General features: G+C 39.8%; 1 protein-coding gene and 2 long non-coding RNA genes across 3 annotated transcripts in view; 1 reads left to right on the forward strand and 2 right to left on the reverse strand.

The window, feature by feature from the left end:
• Nucleotides 1–15,881, forward strand: part of NRXN3 (neurexin 3) — a 1,036,510-nt gene that overhangs the window by 575,770 nt on the left and 444,859 nt on the right. The window lies entirely within an intron of this gene.
• LOC141923518 (uncharacterized) lies at nucleotides 921–7,196 on the reverse strand. Its single transcript, XR_012623321.1, has 2 exons — nucleotides 6,231–7,196; nucleotides 921–1,945 (listed from the first exon to the last, which is right to left on the reverse strand). It is a non-coding gene; the product is annotated as an uncharacterized LOC141923518 (long non-coding RNA).
• The window catches only part of LOC141923517 (uncharacterized), a 76,199-nt gene continuing 67,549 nt past the window's right edge, over nucleotides 7,232–15,881 (reverse strand). Inside the window, exons 2-3 of the long non-coding RNA XR_012623320.1 lie at nucleotides 14,831–14,911; nucleotides 7,232–10,934 (exon numbers count right to left, since the gene is read on the reverse strand). This is a non-coding gene — a long non-coding RNA (uncharacterized LOC141923517). The remainder of the gene's footprint in view (nucleotides 10,935–14,830; nucleotides 14,912–15,881) is intronic.

Below are 15,881 nucleotides of genomic sequence, written 5' to 3' on the forward strand. Positions count from 1 at the left end.
CAGATGGTCACTAGGGTGAAACTTTCAGCCTGCCATGATGCTTTAAAGTAGTGATGAACTTCACCTGGAGGAAAAAAAAAATAGGAAGAGTTTGAACTTTTTGTTTCCTGAAATTAATTGGGGGCGAAATGCTGGGAGGACCTACTGTAAACAGAAGTTTCAGTGGAAGGAGAACCGTTTCACCCATGACCTTGAGCCCTGAATCTCCTTAGAGCAGACAGTGACTGACTTGCTTCAAGTGTGAAATTGCTCTACGAAAAAGATATATATGTATGTACTCTTCCGCGTAGTATCTGTAGGTTTTGCACATCACCTGATAATTACATGCATATCCTTGTCTCCCATTTTATTTTGGGGAGAAATCTGGATTATTTTTATTTGGTCCTTGAGAATTTGGTTTGGTTTTGCCTTCCTCAACTCTTGGGCATACCTCATCGAGCTATCTTTGGAACAATCACCAGAAAATTCATGATCGAAGTTATAAAGGTCTCTACAGTAGATTGAGGTCTGAGTAAGCTAGAGGTCAAGTAAAGAAACAGAAAATTATTTTTAAAAAGTTGGAGGATGGAAGTTTATAAATTGGATCTGATTTTTTTCTTTTTTTCTTCTTTGTCCAGTGTGGATGGCTTTCTGGCACTTGTGCCCTCCTGGAAGGCAACTACTAATATTCAGGCATTACCACAGATACAGATAGCTATAATAACTTGCCCAGAAAATTATCTTGTATTTTTCCTCTTCCAGTGCCAAAATCATTAATTTGCAGATGAGAAAGCTTACCTTTATGGGAACCCTTGGGTCCTAGTGGAACCCTCAGGTATCTGTATGCAACATTCCACTTGCTGCCTCAACCACATCTAAGTGAAATGTGCTCAGATGCATACCAGTGCACAGAAAATAATAGCACAGGAAACGACAAAGAATTTTAAATTCACATTACTACTTGTTTATCAGGTATTTTTCTGGTCACTCACAAATTTCTCTCTCATCATCAAGGTCCCAATGTAGTACATGTTGTATGAATGCACATGACAGCATGACTTACGCCCTTAGGAACTTCCAGCCAAATATAAGAAAACAACAATAAGAGTACAACAAACAAGAAAAAAAGAGAGCAAGAAATACTGTGATAAGTACAGATGTAGAGATAAACAACGTGAACAAATGGAAAGTTCCAAATTAGCTGTGATTATTACATGCTTGATAAGCAAGATAATGAATCTGAATCTTCTACAGATCCCAAAAGAGTCATGCAAATCACATAGGAACTTTTGTAACCAACAAATAAAACTAAAAAGAAACTTCTTCTGCTGAAAAGTTTGAAAAACTCCCAATATCTTTCCATCCAGATACCTTCTTCTACCCCAACATGTAAGCCAAACTACTGATAGGAGAGAGACAGAAAGTCAGTGTCTCTGCCCAGTATTCGTACTGATAAGCTGTCAAAATACAGTCACAACCTCAGCTTTGCAGTCAGTGATACTAATGTTGCACTGTGCTTCTGGATATGTTTAACTCAGCTTAACAAAAGAAGATACAAAAGAATGAAATGTCTGTATTCTTATTCAGTGTAAAGCAAATAGAGGATAGATTATTTAACCAGTTAAATCATTTATGCAATGGCCTTTTTCAACTGATAATGTAACAAAGAGAAAAATAATCACTTGAACTATCAGTTCACCTCTTTTAACTCATGTTCATTCATGTCAGAGTCCATAAAAGTGCAAACACACAACTGAGCAAATACTTTCTTGGAGATCTATGGTCTGGCTAGGAGAAAATCAGAACTGAACTAAAATTTGATTTTTTTTTTTTTTATTTTTCTATTTTTTTTTAAATTCAAAGCTGAGATTCCTTAATTACATTCAGTTTTATTGTCAATGGCTTTTGTTTTGGCTTTCTTTCTTCTGTTGCAGACAATCCTGAGATTGGAAATGCTGAGATCTCACTAAAAAAAAAAAAAAAAAAAAGGATTGTTATTGCATCTTGCATGGAACTAGGAGATGCCTTAAATTTTCTCAAATTGTCTACTTCATTATGTTGTGACACAATTTCACAGAACAGAGAGGGGCTCTGATGAAGTTTGGAGAGAGTTTTGAAATACCTTGCTGGTATGCATGTTACACAACCCTAACTTGACAGAGACTGTTGTGCTCAGCTGTGTGTCAGAGGGCCTGAATTACTACCAACACGTAATGAAGATTCTGCTTCAGCTCCCAATGCGCAGACATAGTTTTTGAAGACTTGGATGGGATCATGGCTTTCCAAAAGTCCACCTTATGTGTCACAGTAAAAAAAAAAAAAAAAAACCCCAACAAAAAACGCCCCACCCCAACCAACAAATGACCATGACTTCTGAAATGAAACAAAATTTTTAATGCCTCTTATCAGTACATTCCTCACAAGTCTAAGGATACATAAGTCTTCAGGAGGCAGTACTGACTCCATCTGCAGGTTAAGATAGTCATGATTTGGTTTTGGCTTTCGTGTTTATCATTATTGCTGCAGATTTACATGACCAGAGTTTCGAGTCATTTATCTTGCTAAGGACCATCTCTTGATTTCTCAGAAAAGGAGGAAAAAGGATGTCTCTTACTTCACAACTATTGATAGTAAATGTTAAGGCAGGTTTGTCCTAAACGTCTGAATTTTCACATGGTCTTTCTGATTCCAGAGGGGTGAACCCACATAACAAGTGTATATGTCTTTTGGCTGATTCAGTAAAGTGATGCCAAAATTGTGGTTTATTAGTTGCTAGCAACCATCCTTTTGGTAGTGACAGGCTGCAGCTGTGATCTAATTGTGATCTCATATTTGATGGTGAACGAAATACCAAAACATGATATCCATTGTATGTACAGATAAGGCGAAACTTAATCCCTGTAGTGTCACAGTGGGTATGGTTTAGATCCCAGTCTCCATGTCCTATGGTGACCCTTCTGCAAAGGTTGAATAAGCTTTAAGTTCTTCTACTAATATTTACTGTCATGCAGTGCAATACCAATACCTAAATGTACAAAATGAGGTGCATTAGAAATGCCTGAAGTTTTTCTGGTGGATAAACCAGTGACTGTACGTGGGAGTGTAGGGGATGCACTTACAGTGTGCCTTTAAAACACATCTGAAATTTGGTTCCACAGCTCTGCAACATGTCTCCAACACTGCCTCCTTTATCAGCATATAAATGTAATGAGCCTAAACGGTGGGAAATTTGAAGGTAGGTTAAGAGAGTAGGGCATATGTTCAGTTTAAGGTTAGTGTTTGGTGTAGGATAAAGAGAACCTAAGGGAAGGTTACCTGCAGGGCAGTAAATGGATCGCATAAAGAGGGAGTGGATTACCAGGGAGAAAGGGAAATGTGAGCTCTCCTTCCTGAACAAAGAATTCAGGTTCGGTATGAGTGAAAACACTTTCCCTTTCAGAATATTGAGACGCAGAAGGCAGCATTTAGTATAATTATAATAAATAGGAATATTTTTAGATGATCCAGTAATAGAGAGTTGTAATTGCAGATGAAGGATGCAAATAAAGCAAAACAGAAAGAGAAAGCTGGGAGAAAAAACAAACCAAATGCAAAGAACCTGGTCATTAGGAAAGTGAAGTCATGAGGCAAAAAGAGGCAGAGAGAAGACAGACACCAAGCAGTAGTTCACAGTCCCAGTGTTATGCATGGTGTAATGATTTCTACAAACTATAGTAACAGTAGCCAGTACAGTTCAAGGAGGCAGGTGCTTCCAAGTGGTAGCCCACAGAGTAGACCCACTGCCACATTTGCCTCTACCAAAAAGGAAAGGAATTAGGTGCTGGGGTGCCATGCGCGACCTGGAATGCAGGTTTCTACCACCAAATATTTTGTGGCAGCTGAACAGCCTAACTTTGGCTGCAGCTCTGAAGTGGGAGGCTGGTTTGTGAGCAGTGGTGGCCCTTTCCATAGGCACCTAAGTTCCCACCGGGGATCCACCATTGCTATTGTTTTTCTAGTGCCCTCATAGAATGGGAAGGGACAAGGGTGGAATGCTCAGACTCTTGTGCTGACTCAGCATTCCTGAACTACTTGATTTTGCCTTTCAAATTTCAGCTTTGGCAGTTCTGCTCAGAAATCTTGAGCTAGTTTGAGCAGGTGGAGGGAAGGATTGTAAGTAAATTTTGCTGCAGCCATGTTGCACAAGAAGTTTGCTTTTGGAGAAACCCATGTAATTTCTTTTTCAACTTTTTAAAACTTCTATCCTTCTTTTGCAGCTGCCCTTTTTCCACTTCTTCACTCCTGTTCCAACTTTTGCTTTTTGTTCCTTCTCGTCTCTTTTTTTGGTGTCTATATTTCTTCCATTTTTTTACCTTCCATTTTTTTCCTTTTCAATATATTGCTCTTTTCTTCTCCCACTTCCTTCCCCCAGTTCCCTTCCTCCTCCACTATATGCAGTAAGTGATATTTTTAACATTTCTCAGCACTGACTGCCTGGACTGCGAAGATTGAGGATTTGCTGGCAATAGGTAATCATGTGGTAAATTACAAGTCAGCCTGCAGGTAGCTATTGTGTTGATGAAACTTGGGTCTGGCACAGGTTGATTAGTAAGAAATAGTCCTTTTCTCTAACAGAATAAAGATATTTATTCTAACAGAACATCCCTCAAACAGCATCAGTCAAAAGTATGAAACTTGGGCTTTTTTGCAGTATCTCCCAGGATCCTCACTCTTTCTGGCTCTGCATGGTGGTCTCTCTCTTTATCGGGACCTACCTAGCTGTTTATTGAAACATTGTGGTAGAAAGGTAGGCTTTAGCTTCACTAAGAGGTGGTATGGAAAGTGACTCAGATATAGATAGCAGATGGACCTGGAGATAGGTGAAAATACAGCAAACATGTCAGGGAATGAATAAAAGGTTATGGATGATTTTTCCAAGTTCTTTTCCTAGCTCTGCTGTTGATATGTTGTGCTTCAGTTCTCCCACCTGTGAAATTTCTGATTTTTTTTTTTTTCTTGTAAGGCTTTTCAAGTACTTGTGAGGCTCTTGAGCTAAAAGCTAAAATGCAAAAAGGAGTTTAGTTTGTATCTTCACCAAGTTGCCAAGCAGATGGCCTCCACTTCTTTCCACTCACTTCGCAGTGAGGTGAAGGGAAATATGTCCCTGAGGTTTGGGAGCATCCTTAATTTGGTGGGTGGGTTCTTCCACAAATAGCACAGCCACTGCCCATCCCAGGTTTAGTCTCATCTGGACCTTTTCTGCTCAGGCATTGCCGTGCTGATCGGTAGACAGACCTGCCGTACCTGCTAAACTTGAAACTTCAGAAATTGGAAAGGGAGGTGTCGTAGTTCTTAAACTGTTAGGTTTACTTTTGCTATCTCATGCATCAGTAGATGCAGGCTGAAGAGCAAGAACCTTGTACATGTGCTAGTGTGACACTTAAACACAGTTTTAATCTCAACTCAACCAATTTGATTTATAATAGCAAGATATTCTTTTAAACTTGCAAAAAGTATCTCCCTGCAGGCCTGTTCAATGAACAGCTCTATATCACATTGAGCCTCTTAATTTCTTTCTTTTTTTTTTTTTTTCTTTTGTCCATTATCCTAAACAAAGACTTCTGTTTCCATCAAACTTTGTTTTTATTCTGTTTGAGGCTCTATATCTGTCAGGTTGAACAGAGCTATAGAGATGGAAGTGAGGAAGGAGAGCATACATGGTGTGTAGAGTTTATATGGGAGAGGATGGCCTAGTGAAAAGTATCTTGAATATTTGATTTCATCCTCCTCTTGACTGTGCTGCAAAAATGAGTCTGTCATTAAGTGCATATGGTACCAGACATCTTAGAAGGGGAGGACTGATGCTGACAGTCACAGTGCCCTCTCTGACACCTATCTGGGCCAACTCCAAGCTCCCCCTGATAGGGCTGTGGTCCTAATTGTGCCTCATGTGCAAAGTAGTGGTGGCAGCATGTCGCATGTTCCTGGCAGGCCTGTCAGTCTCCAGCTGACCTCCCTGTCAACCTGCTGCTTAGCATCCCCCATTGCCTTCCTTAAAAACAAATCCAACAGTCAAAAATTATCTTTGTTTGAAAAATCTTCAGAAAGTTATGAAAAGGCATAAGAATACAACTTTGCTTTTGTTTTGCAAAGCTACCCATGTTGTATAAACCTTTTAACATTCCTTAGAGCTACTGAAATTGTTTTAGATGCTTAAGAAAAGTCTTTTCTTTAATCATTTTAAGAAAAGTAAAGAAAGAAAATGAACTAACCTATTTTCCATTAGTCTTGCTGTACAGTACTGGCTTTGCTTTTGATAGTAGTTTATCCTTTACTTCAATATCAGGTTATGAAGCTTCTGTTCAAACCATCTGGGATTACTTACAGAGAACAGTGTAACTGCCATGGTCTGGAGGCTGGCTTCTTTTGGGAACATCCAAGCCATCTTCCACCAATCTGACTTCTTACCCCTGTAGGTAGGAAACTGAGGACAGAATATGGCACGGTCTGTGACCCCAGCAATATCTAATGCTTCTTTGCTGCAGTTATTGTGAACAATTGCATTACTTATCGCTAAAATAATTGACAGCTTCATTACTAAATTTAGAAACTGTGATTCTCATGGGGATTCTTCCATTAGATTTTTGAGCCTATTTGTTTTGAGCTGTGTATTTGTGTCCTGGCAAAACTTTGAATTAATGAAAGACAAGGTTGCTGTGCTCTCATGGTGGATTGGAGTATCTGCAGATGTTGCAGGTCACATCCAAAGTGTAGTGAGAGGGTGGTGGGGACTATCAGAAGGAAAACAGAGCTTTGCAAGCACTGTGGCAGAGTTGTTACGAAGGAAGCTTGTTCTTCATTCTCACTGTTTGTGTCCAATACAATTACAAGGTTACTGCTACTAGGTATTGGAATGACTCCTAACCTATGGAAAAATCTGAACCCCCACATCCCTTCCCTCAGCAATGTTGCAAGTCCTTCAGCTCCCTCCCCATAATTCCATCACATATACAGGGGCACAGATGTCCCTACTAGAGGCTGTAAGTTTTCTTTTCTCTTTCCTTTAAGCTGTCTCAACATTTATTAATTTCTCAGAGTGTGCCCCTTATTAGCATTCAGAATTGTAAAGACTAACTTCTCTGTAGCAGACTAAATGAGATCTGAAGGGATTGGCACACAGCTTCATCTCTTGCTCTCTGTCTGTGTCTTCCACCGTCATTTGCTTTATATATAAAATAAAAATGTCAGCTGACTCAGAGACAAACTGTGATCGGCATTTCTTGCATCTCTCTAAAAGCTGCATTGATTATTCATCAGGGCACACTGAGTACAGGAAGAGAAGTGATGACATGTCACGCGTGTGTAAGCACCTAGCACGTTCCCTTTGAAGTTAGCATTGAATCAAAGTCCCCATCGGCCCTGGAGCTTACAGCCATCTCTTAACTGTAAAAAATATTTTTAAAAAGAGTGTATATTGATGACAAGAAGGAGGGGGCGAGCACTGTATTGGCAAACAAGAGGGAGGATTTGAAGTGGAAGTGGGGGGTAGGGTAGCTAGGCTCACAGGGACATAGGAAGTTTGTTGTCTTTCATTGTCTTGATTTTTGACTGATTTCTTCTGATATTAGTTACAGCATTGAGTTTTTCATATTTATTACTGCCAGTTCAAAATAAAAATGAAAAGAGAACTTGGAAGGAACAGATACTGTTACTATAGATGGCTAGATTGATATTTATTATACCTATCTCATATCTGACTTCTGTCAGCTCAAAGAGCCTTTTGTCTATTCCTTGCCTTAAAAAAATTAAGTCCCCTATGGCAAAATCACAGCACAGCCACACCCTATCAAACTCAGAGTTGCAATCAGCCACCCAAGTGTCACTCTGCAAATGTTGTGACACTACAACTCACCCATGGCAGCAGAATCCTGTTATCCACTCACTAGATTATATAGTACAGCACCTCTCCTTTTTCTGGCACAGAAATAGTATAACCAACCTTTAGCTATTGAGGTTGACGCCAACAAATTTTTGTCTATCTCCCTTCATGGTTATCATTATGCTTCACACTGTAATCAAAGAGAACTTTGCAATGATTAGTTATCAGGTAGTGGAAAAATGTGGGTGGATTTTTAGCATCACAGCTTTAGGAGAAAGATGAAATTACTCACATATGTATACAGCACACAAAATGAGAAAAGGAAGTGGTGGTGGTTGCCAGTAGTGAAGGTGCTGAACCTGCTTTAAAAATTACTGTGTTTTCTTGGATGTGGCTGTTCTTTCCATTTGAAAAACAACAATGAATTCTTCAGCACAGCTCACTGCTTGAGAGTTTAAAAATCTCACTCTTGGATATTAAATTTGCTGCTTAATACAAAAAGCCATTTGTAAACACTTCTTAAATTAAAGCACTGTGACTACTGCTATATGTGGGGTCAGGTTACTCCTTTCTTGAAGGCATTTGTGAAAACATTTCTCTATTTTGTAGTTTTCATAGACTTTGATGTGAGCATGTAATCATGCAGTCATCTATCTTAGAAAGCTATTTATGAACAGTGATTTAACATTTGCTACTTATCACTCCCCATTTAAAAAGTTTTATTCCTCTAGTCAGGAACTGGAAACAATACTGTGCTACCACTCGCGCACTGTGAATAGGGAATAATTGAAGTGAGCAGCTCGCAAGTGTTCTGGAGGCGGAAATGTGCTCAAATGAACTATGTGGCGGATGTTTCTGAATAACAGATCCATTCACAGAAATCTGGTTCAGTCCATGAAGAACAAAAAGGGGCCAAAATTACATGGATTTTTATTCTCAGTGAGTAATCCATCTAGCCATAACCATTATTACTTAATATTTTATACATAGTACTGATGATAAAAGGCTTAGCAGAAGTGAGTTAGAAATGCTGCCTTCAGCAGAGAGTGTACATCCTATGTTGGTCATAAGAAAGAGTAGGTGATAAGGCAGAGCTGTGCTGCTGTGTGTTTCCACATGTGCATCAGAACCTTGTAGTTTGTACTAGCAAGGAGTCCTCTGGCTGCATCTAGGCACGTATTCCAGGAAAAGTGTTCAGCTATGAAATGACAATGTAGGTTTTTAACCATTTACCCCTCCCTCAGAAAGACTGGGAAGGCTGGTGTTTGAAATTCGGTTATGATAAATACATAGCTGTGTAGATGCCTTCGACAGTGTTTGCTTTCTGCTTACATGTTGACAATGGGATTAGACCCAAACCCCCTTGAATCTGTATTTGGTAGCAAGGATTCAGGAGCATGGAGGCTCATCCTTACCACAAATGAACCAGTATCAGTCAAAAATCTTGTCACCAAAATCTGCTCCACTGGATTTCCAGTGCTTTCTGGTTTCACCTGTGCTGTATATACGTAAAGGATTATGTTCACAGTGCTTTGGTGCTTCACCAAAAAGAGCAGGAGTCACAGAGTTAGTTGCAAAAATAATGTAGTTTGTAAGGGTTTTGCTAAAGAACTTTTTCCTACCTTGTAAACCTCTTTAAGGAATCTGTTTTATTGAATTTGGAAAAATAATCTGTTATGTGTCCCAAATATGACACCTGTTCTACATGGTTAAATTCCATTTGTTGCAACTTTTGAAAGGTAAACTCAAGTAAAAATTAAAGTTCTATGTTTTCATATGACTTCACAAAATTGATTTTAGTTCAGACAGTACTTTGGATGTTTTTGTAACTGCAACAATGGGAACATTGTGTTGAGAGTTGAAAGGGGACAAATTGGGATGGTTTTCCAAAATAAAAGCCTGTTTTCCAGAAGCTGTCATTACGCTGAATATGGAAAAAACCCAACTAATCTCTTGGTTGAGAAGACAACTTGGGATTGTGAATTTAATGTAAAGTTTCATCAGTTGTCTCAGAGTGCGTTTTTAATTTAGAAACTTAATGACTGCAATTGTTTCCATCACTAACAAATTTGCTGAAGAAAAAGGTATAATAGTGACCAGATCATGTCACTGGATGAATGATATTCATGAAGAATTCTAGTGAGATTAGCCATGTATTCTGAGGGATAAGTGGTTGTGGATAAAATCTTGAGGGGTGCCTGTTTCCAAATTCCCTCATGTTTTATGGTACTGTGATTTGTGTCCAGTCTTTGTGATCTGAGAATGGATATTTTCTGTCAGCACCTACAATTTTTACTCATGCCATATTCAAATTCTTCTTTTCATTACCATGTATGAATTCTAGTGAATTTAATGAGACTGATAGAAGAATAATGGAGGGTGGGGGTGGGGGTGGGGGGAGGAATGAGCGAGGAGGAAAAAAATATTTCCACCCCTGAGAAAAAAAGAGAAAAAAAGAAAAAGAATAAATTACTTCATGGAGTAGAGCTTGGCATTAATGCTTAAACAGATGGTTGTGATGATAGGACTGCAGGCACCAGCAAGTCAAGGTAGAGCGGACAGAGAATATTTGTTTTGTACATGTGCATGATAAGTGGGAGCAGTCACATCGCTTGTTCTTTTTATAATGTGAGTCATGACAAAATTACTTTAGCTTTCAGGAATTTGAAAGAGAATGAGGGGAAGAAAACACTTGGCATCTGCAATTTAATGCTTTTAACTGGAGAAAGAGAGCTAAGCTAATACTCAAGTGTTTCACGTGTTGCAGGCAGGCGCTAATATACCCAGAGGGTAGTTAAAGACTCTTTGGAGAAACCTCACAGCCACCTCATTCTCGCCTCATCACGACAGCCTCACCTCCCACGGTTTAAAAAAAAAAAAAAGAAAAAAGACACCCTGAGTTGCCAGTAAGGTGGGAGATGTGTGGATCATTTTTCAGTACTGCTGTTTTCAATAGCTCTCCTACTGTTTCTTCTCCTTGGATGGGCCCTCAGATGTTTAAGTCGTTATCTAATAATTTTCTCTATGTAGTGATGCCTCAGGTACAATTTCTTTCAGGTCAGAAGAAATCCAGGGTGAGTTCCCAACTGTTGCTATCCTAACAAAAAAAAAAAAAAGACCCTTCAATACAGCATAATGGAACTGGACATAAGTCTGATCCTGTTCTTCTAAAACACGAAGACTGTCACTACCCGTGTTGGAGACACTCTGCTCCGTCTTCACGTCTTAAGTGTATGAGCAGTGCTGCCTGCTAGAGCAGCTCTGATTCCATCCTGTGGGAGCACCGATATAGGCAGGTACATCCACTCTCCTATAAGCAAGTCAATTACAAATTCATTGCTTACAAAAAACCCCAAACAAATCAAACCCAAAAAACAGAAAGGGAGAGACGTAGTTGCTGTTTTGCTGAGAGTTTTGGGTTGCAGAAGAGGTGGAAAAGCCCTGCCATATTCCATTTAGTCGGTTTGCCTAAGCACAAAGCAGAATTATTCCCCAGCAGTATAACCCTCAGGGCTTTTTGGTTATGTATAAAGGTAGCATTTGTTACATATTTATTACTGCAGAGCCATTGGGATTTTCATGTTACCATTGCAGCTAATGAAGTGGCACAGCTCTGTCCTAAGGTCTGACCTAGTCAGCTTCTTGGGCTCTGGTCTGTTTTCTTGCCACCAGAGCATCACTGGCTAACTTTGCTGTCCTGAAAGGGTTACTCCTGGATTCAAAAACGCTGAAGGGAAGATGGATGAGAGGAGACAAAGGACGAAGGAGAGTAAAATAGTTTCTATGCTGGAAAATACAATACAAAAGGTGACTCTGGAGAAATCTTACTGGCAACCAATTATTCAATTCATTGGCAACCAATTAGTCAGTGTTGTGGATGTCTCAAATTCCTTTAAATCCTCGTTAGCTTGCAGGTTTGAGTCTGTGGTACTGAGATTCATAAACCTTAATTATCAGCAATTCCTAGACACATTTGGCTGTGAGTCATGGCAAGCAGGGCAGTTCTGGTTTTATCGTAACAAGTTCTGTCTCTGTGCTTATGTACTGAAAGAGACCCTCCCTACCATGCATAATGATGATGTTTCAATGACACAGTTGATCCAGTTTAGGACATCGCAGATAAAAACAGAAGAGCTGGGCTACATGGCACCAATAAATTTATTCTGCTTTCTCAGATTTGTTCAAAGGATTTTGATGTGTACTGGTAGACTTTGTGCTGGATCTTGGACTATCTGTTTATGCACCTCTGATTATATGCTGGTTCAGGTATATTCAACCCCAGCTGGTACGACAACGGCCTTAGATGCTCTATCATATTCTCTGGCTAATTTAACAGAGGTGCAGCTGTGGGCCTATGCCTGATCTGTATCAAATTAGTATTGTTAGGCAGTGTGGACATCTAGTATTAATCATTGTGCAATCATTTCCTCCTGTCAGAACATTCAGGGACAGCCAGAAGGATGTGGTATGAGAGAAGTGGCAGGAGTCTCCTTACCAGGATAAGGGATTAAGGATTATTAAAGACGCTCAGCTCTGTTATGATTTTTTTTCTGTCTTGCTTTGCCCCGTGTCTCTGCAATCCATGTTAGAAACTTTGAAACTTTATCCTCTGGTCCAAGCCACCATCATAAGAGTGTTCTTCCAGGCATATGAGTAGGCTACATCCAGCTTCTGCAGCCAGTAGTTCAGCTCCTGTGGATTTTCGGTCTGCTCTGTGGTCTCATAATGCTCTTATGTGGCATCCTTGCTTTCATGTATTGGAAGGAAAGTGGGATGTGCAAAGGATAACTCTCAGGAAACCAGAAATGGGGAACTTCAGTTTTTGCTGTAGGGGAGCATCAGGTCTGCTTAGTATGACAGTCGTTTGGCTTAGCTCAGGGCTTCCATACAACTCCATGCAAGTTGCAGATACCTTTTTACACCGCAGAAGTGAGCTATTAACTTAATAAATCAGGTTGGTATTAATCTTTAAGAAGCTATTTGGAAAAGGGTAGGTGTGGATATGGACTCAGCAGACAAATTAAGCTTTTTTCTTTATCTAAAAATGCCTTTTGGTGTCAGAGTCTCAAGTGGTACTGCACAATGTGCTGATTCATCACAAGTACTAGTGGTTCCTGTTGGACTCAGTTCAGAAACTGAGGTAGGTAGTCTTATTATGGAATAAATCTTAAGGAAAGACGGAAGTCTCATTGTTATCTGTCCCCTCATATATCCATGAGACACAGTGATATGCTGACCTCTGATGGTGCCTAGGGGTGCGTTTGCCCCTTCCTTTATCAGGGAATTTGTCTGGAAGTTTGAGTGTCAAATCTCCTGAACTATTTTCATCTTTGTTAATATGAGTTGTTTCATGCTCTACATTATCGCTATAAGGGAGGGTTTAAAAGCATATGCTAGGCATTGGAGTGCAGCTATTTCTGAGTTGAAATGTGACAAATTTTTAGATTCACAGCTTCTTTTTCTCTGTCCACTGAAGTTCCCATTTTGTTCTCTCTCTCTGGTCTTTTAAGCCTTGTGAGTTCACTCCCACTATTAACCTTTTTTTTTTTTTTTTTTTTTTTTAGCAGCATTTTCCTGTCTCTGTGCTGCCTCACATCTAACTGATCTTCTGTTCACCCTTTTTAGGACTCATCTTTTTCTCTTGACTTGTACTGTTGCCTATTGCTACAGTATCTGAGCCAGTTCCCTTTTCAAGAATAGAGGGAACAGCTTTGTAAGTGTGTGAAACTCAGAAGGCTAAGAATTACTTTTCAGAGCTCACTTTCCCCCACTCTTAAACTGCAAGAGATTTCATACATGGTTACACAGGGCAGGGAGAGATGGTGGGAGAACAAACTCTGAAGGATGAGGGAAACAGGGCCAGAGGAGAAGTGACATCCTCCTTCCTCTAGGAAGCTTTCCCGTAGGACTGGAATGACATATCTCTGCATAACAGAACAGACCAAGAGGGGAGAAACCTCCAGGGAACTGCTGTGTTTCCCCTGTCTCTTTTTTTCATCCTGCAATGCACAAAGCTTTCCTTGAGGCAGGATCTTTGTGGTGTTTTCTTGCTTTCTGAAAGTGTAAAAGGAATAGTTTGAGCTATGAGTTTCATTCCAGATGTAATAGAAGAGCTTTTTGAAGTCCAGTTTTCCCTCCAGTTCTCAAGAGTTTGTCCTGCCTTCCACCTTGTGCCATCAGTCAGTATGCGTGAAGCCTCTGGCACCCTGGAGGGAGGAAATGTATCCTCGAAAGGTAATTCTTAGTCTTGTGTGCATATAAAGCTGTTTCCTCAAATCCTGAATAGAGAGTTGGCTATGGTCCCAGCTGGAGATGAGATCATAGTAAACTCAGTCTGTGAAAAGCCCACTTAAACAGGGGTGATAGTGTAGGTCTCTTACAGTCTTTTCTTCCTTTTGCTGCTGTGATGCAAAGGGAACACGAACAAGTCATCAGAGGACCAACATCCTGGGATGAACTTGGATCTAGAATTGACCTCTTCTCCTTTGCTTTCCCTTCTCTCCTCCTCCCATTTTATTCTATTATTTAATTTTCTAAACAAACATCCCCCAGTGTGCACTGTGTAAATATTGTCACTGAATTACTGTCTGTTTGCTTAGCTCATTAGAGAAAGCCATGATAAGCTTTTTAATTACAAAATTACCTTCGCCAAATCAATTTCTTTCATTTAATGAACTGAAGAAAACTGCAAATGGGAGGGGTAACATTCCTTTTCCCCCCGAAGCATAAATGCACTACCTCCAGCCCCCAAGTTCCTACATAAAATCAAAGTAACCAAGAAATAAATTTTCTAAGTTTTTAAAAAATCTTGAGTTGAAAGGTATCATGAGCCTCCCTTCATTCTCTGTCTTTGTGCATTCAATTGTTTGGGGGGTTGGTTTGTGCTCCTCTCTTTTGCATTTTACTTTCTGTATTTATTTTATCTTCACCTTAGAGCAGCAGTCACAAAACTGAATGTGCTTGAAAGCAAAACCATTCATGTAGCTTTCATACCATGCTTCTTGGTGAAACGTTGCTTCTCCATGAAAGGACAGTATCAGTAGAAGGAAGCTTCTTCAGCAATTCCAGAGGGAACTGGTTAGATGGAAAGAGATCATTAGTGGCTTTACAGGCAGCTAATGTAAAAAGAACTGCAGTTCAGAAAGGAGGGAAGAAAGACAAATCTATTGAATTGCTCAGTGGCCTGATGGATATGTTTGCACACTCTAGTTTTGCTTTAAGACCTTGAATGGAGTAAAATGTTGATGATGGGATAACCTGAATGATCCTATGGCATCCACAGGTAGACTAGGGCAGATGTAGGTGTACTGAACATTATATTTCTCAGTTATGGACTCTATCCCAGTGCACACGGTTATCATTTTTGTCAGTGGAGTGTCTGCATTTTCACAAGTAATTCACAGTCTAACAACTCAGATGAAGCCATCAAAGGAGATGGGTTTGTTCTAAGATGCTGATTAGGACTGTGACCTGGAGCAAGTAAGACATAGACAAACTTCCCATTTTGTTGATTTACTTTTGAGGGTGGTCCTCTCCAGTGAAGTGGTGGATAGACAGGTGTGTGTAGTAATGTCTTAAGCATTGGCAGATTTAACTCAAGCAGTTTATCTGTCAGAACTGTCTATTTACTTGATTTTTAGAACTGGAACTGGCAGTGAAAGAAAAGGTTCTCTGCATATTTGTGTAAGATTTCCTACTATCCTTGTTTTGGTATATTGCCAGTGGGTGGTGTTATCCCCAGGTTCTGCTTTGAGCCTAAAAACAACTAGATATTCCTGCTAATGTGATCAGAAGTGAAGTAATTCACAAAGCTAATACTTAACTTGTCACCTGTACACTTCAGTGTCAATGTTCTGCAGAACTGTGTGGGGACAACCTACACCTATCATAGCCTGCTCGTTCTTACCTATCTCTCTGTGGGCTCTGTCAGCTCTGCCACTGGGACAGATTTTCTTAACAGTTCTGTTGACTTTAACCTTATTATCTCATCCCTTCTCAGTTTATCACCTGTAAAGAGTTAGAAAATACTTAGTACCATGGTATT

The sequence above is a fragment of the Strix aluco genome, chromosome 4 (assembly GCF_031877795.1).
Source record: "Strix aluco isolate bStrAlu1 chromosome 4, bStrAlu1.hap1, whole genome shotgun sequence".
Classification (NCBI taxonomy): Eukaryota; Metazoa; Chordata; class Aves; order Strigiformes; family Strigidae; genus Strix; species Strix aluco.